Here is a 4,435-nt window from a genome sequence, read left to right as displayed (position 1 = left end):
TTGTACTTTTGTTGATCGACTCGATCAAGAGGGGGGACTATGTTTGGGATAGATTAGTGTATGTATTATTATTTGTGTTATCAATGTGTGAAAATTTGTATATCTTAAGTATTCATTATACTTGTCGCCACTAGGTGGCAGGACAGTGCAGACTCTGCTTCGGAGACTGTGCAGGGCGTGGTACATATCGGGAAATACCCGCACTGTACGAGAGAACAGCGAGAGACATTGCTACACGGTGGTCGACTCCATTCCAATGTAGTCCAGTGTCAGTGTACATTAAATAGTGTATATAATCAGTCCAGTGTTTAAATAAGAAACGCAACAATCACATAAATGCAAATTCTGCTGAATTTCAAAAAATCTGTTTCTACGTATACTGTCAGATACCAGTTTGTTGTGAGTGTCATCTTTTGTTTCCCAAAACATTCTCATGTATTTTGGTCGGATATATCCAGAAAGTAACACAATTGCTAAAACTACTTTCATTTCACTAATTGCTACATTCAAAACACGATTGTTTTGTAAAGAATATTGATTACTCATTTCAACTATAAGATTGATAATTTCATCACTGAACATAAGTTCAAAGCACTGAACTGTTGTAACATCCAACTCAGCACATTCACTTGTTGTTTCATCTCGATCACCCCTGCCACAAGTAGGTGAAAAACGTTCAGTTGTATCTGTCCATACTTTCACAGGAGTTGGTAAAAGCTTTCTCTTCTTTATTTGTGATGTCACCTTGTTATCACCTTTCGCTATTTCTGAAGCTTCAGAAATATTTTGAGAAGTTAATTGTACCTCCACTCTTGATCTCAGCACACGACCTGGAAGGTGATTGATGTCTACTTCCGCTTCATGTCCACTCTCCTCATCTGTAATACTTCCATCATCTGGAGGAAAAAGTTCCTCCACTTAATTGTCGTTCTGCATTAGAGCTCAGCAATCTCATGTAGTTGTAGACTGAAAAGACAAAGAAAATTGTTAGAACGTTACGGTTTCTTACAAATATTCTACACAATAATTATTATAAAATATTTTTTTTCTTATAAAAAATCAAACAAAATACAATAAAAAAATCTTTGTATCAAACCGGAATGTAATATCAGTAACCCATTCTAAAGAAATATATAATTCAAAAGCGTAGTATTTTGTACAGAATTTTTATAAGTTATCATGCATTGATCGTTTAACTTAGTTCTCAAAGCATGGGGTACTCTTTGTGGAGGCTTAGCAACTGGTTTTACTTTTCATATATTTCTTAATTTACCTGAACATTTACATACTTCTTCAAATACATCTTTGCCATTTTAATGAACTCATATTTGTCATTTGTGTATACTGAATTAATCTGCACCCTTTTTACTAGATTTAGGCTGACACATGCATTTATACCTAGTATTGATTTACATTGAATGAACTCATCCTTAATTATTACAAACTCTAATGCTGTTTCAGACAATTGCGATGGAAGCTTAACTTTGCCACTCTTAATTTACGAATTTGCGCACCTCCAAAACTTTCTATGACCACTCTTGTTGGGCTTAGTTTGTTTTTACTTTGGTATCATTTTATACCCTTAGTGGAATTACAATAACTTCAGCACCTGTATCAAGTTTGAATTGATTTCCTCATTTTCTATCTTTATTATTCCTAACCACTCCTTACGACTTTCTTCATTGTGTGAACTTGCACTCATGCTTGCTGCAAACACGGACGTAACACTTAGCACCTCACCACCACTATCTGACGTGTCATCTTTCAATTTCACATTTTTTACTAGTTTCGCTTTACATCCAACTGCAAAATGATTATACCCACTACATTTATTACAACGTTTACCAAACGCTGGGAGTGATGCTTTTTTATCCTTATATTCACACTTCTTGCACTTCCTCTTCATATTTCTCATACCTATTGCTCTTATTCTGGTACGATTATTAAGGATTCACCTTACCTCTTACTGGACGAACTTCTTCTTCCTTATGGGCGTCCTCGACCATGACAGCAGTCATACCTGGATTCTTATTCTGAATCGTGGTTGCTTGTTGCTTACTTGTTTCTGCTGCACGACACATTTCCACATTTCCACATTTTCATTTCGAGTGATAAGTCTCCCTCTCGTAACATTCTTTCTTGTAGGCTTCTGTCATTAACGCCTAACACTATGCGATCCCTCACGACGCTATTTGTTTGGTCACCAAAATTACATGACTTGACCAGTTTTTTTTTTTTTAAGATCAGTTACAAAATTGTCGAAGCACTATCCTTGACTTTACACATGAGAGTTGAAAACCTACCTCTCCACTTACGACAAATTAAAAATTCTCAGCAAGTCAAGAGATTCCTCACCTATTGCATTAAGTAATATGGAAACTTTCACGTCACTAGATTTCATTGTATGTCCAGCTGCTTTCATATACAGGGTGTAATTTTATGGGCGCCAGCAGACAACAGAAACGTATAGAGGACAATAAAACAAACAACTTTTCACAGTAACGTTTTTCTCGTTGCTGCTTAATTTCGACGCTACAGTCGTTCAATAAAGCCTGTTTTGTCGCCTGAATGATGGCAACCCAACACAAGATTTGATCGCATTTGTGATGCAATTTCCTGTCGTGAAGCGGTGGGTGCCAGGGTTGCCAGAAACACACATATGTGTGAACCAACGATACGAAAGATAGCAGAAAAACAACATATTCAAATTGAAGTGGTAATATCGGATTTTGTCTCTTAGCCTGCATGTCAAATATTTGCAAATATCGTTGACAAGTTAACATCTACAGTTTAGTCTATCCACTTCATCCTTCTCATACTAGTTGTTTATGACACACTGAACAGTTGACAAAATAAAAATGAAAGAACTCAAAATTCCAAAAAAATAAGTAACACATAATATAATGTATATTCAGGCAATTATGAGACAAGTGACAAAAATTGTTGATAAGACAGTGATATGAATAGTAGTAAACCAAGCTATCCGACGGCTGTGTTTATCTACGTACCGCATACACATGTAATAATGTGCTTTGCAACTGTGAACATGCCAGTATATTGGCTATTGATTCATCATTACGTGTTTAACGTGAACCTCGGATACTTCCGTTATCAGCGCCACAATACCAGAAGGCATGTATCAGGACACAAACCTTTAGATATCAACCTTGCAACGAAATTTGCAAATATTTGTAATGTAGCTGGGCGTAAACAGCCAAATTTAAGTTGCAAGTCCAATAAAATTTGTTGTTGATGATATATGACATGAGACAAAATCCGATATTGACACTTCATTTTGAATAGGTATTCAACCATTTCTCGTATCGTTGGTTCACTTCTCCCTTCCCCTGGGATGACTGCTGGGCTGGGCTGGTAGGACGTGATAACTGGACATTCTGTCTACTGGACAGTTCCGATCTTCGTTTTACAGCTAATAATGTGGTTATTAGTCTGTCATTTTCACAAAATTTGTGTGTTCCTTGCAACACTGCCGTGCGCTGTTTCACCGCAGGACAAGACATCACATGCGATCAAATGTTTTGTTGGGTTGCCATCATTCAGGTGGCAAAATGGTGAATGACTGTACCGTTGAAATGACGCACCAACGAGATTAATGTTACTGAGGATACTTCAATGCTTTGATGTCCTCTATACGTTTCTGTGGTCCGTGGGTGCACGCTTGTAATGAAACTTGTAATTTAAGAGTTAATAACAATAGGACAATTCTATAATTATTGTTAATTGTTAATACTTTTATTGTTTTATATTATATTGTTACAGTTGTTCATCGTTTCTCCTTACGACCAACCCTTGCCTTTGGGACTGGTATTAGAAGAGAAATGGTACACAAGCACCCGCGTTTCCTACAAGATGATTCCTGTGACAAATACACCTGATGTCAAATCCCTCTCCGTTGATCAACGGAACTGCCTCTTCAGAGATGAAGTGCAATTGTACACGAATAGATTCTACACCTATCAGTCTTGCCAGATGCAATGCAGGGCTGATTTCTACCTGCAACACTGTGGATGTCTCCCTCATATATACTACAACAAAGGTACTCCAATCTAACTTTAAGGCATTACTAACGCCGATTTTGCAGTAACTTTTCGATAACGGATGGGAGCACCGTTTGCTATGGCAACCTCAGTAGTGTATTTCTTAGAGTTCCATTTCATCTTTTTGGTCGGTTTCCATTCTTTTGGTCGTTTTCCATTTTCTTGTTTATAGGTGTGTGTGTGTGTGTGTGTGTGTGTGTGTGTGTGTGTGTGTGTGGGTACGCAGATATATTTTTGTTGGGACCGGCGTATGTTTAAACACCTTTCTTAATGGGACCAAAAAAATTGTTGGGAATTTTTGCCGGCCCCAACAAGGAAAAGGCCATTTCGAGAGTCCTGAGACCCCTTGCGACCTGTACGCAAAGTATTTCGAAGGT

The sequence above is a fragment of the Lepisma saccharinum genome, chromosome 16 (assembly GCF_977018435.1).
Source record: "Lepisma saccharinum chromosome 16, izLepSacc3.1, whole genome shotgun sequence".
Lineage (NCBI taxonomy): Eukaryota > Metazoa > Arthropoda > Insecta > Zygentoma > Lepismatidae > Lepisma > Lepisma saccharinum.
This window is presented reverse-complemented; position numbering follows the sequence as displayed.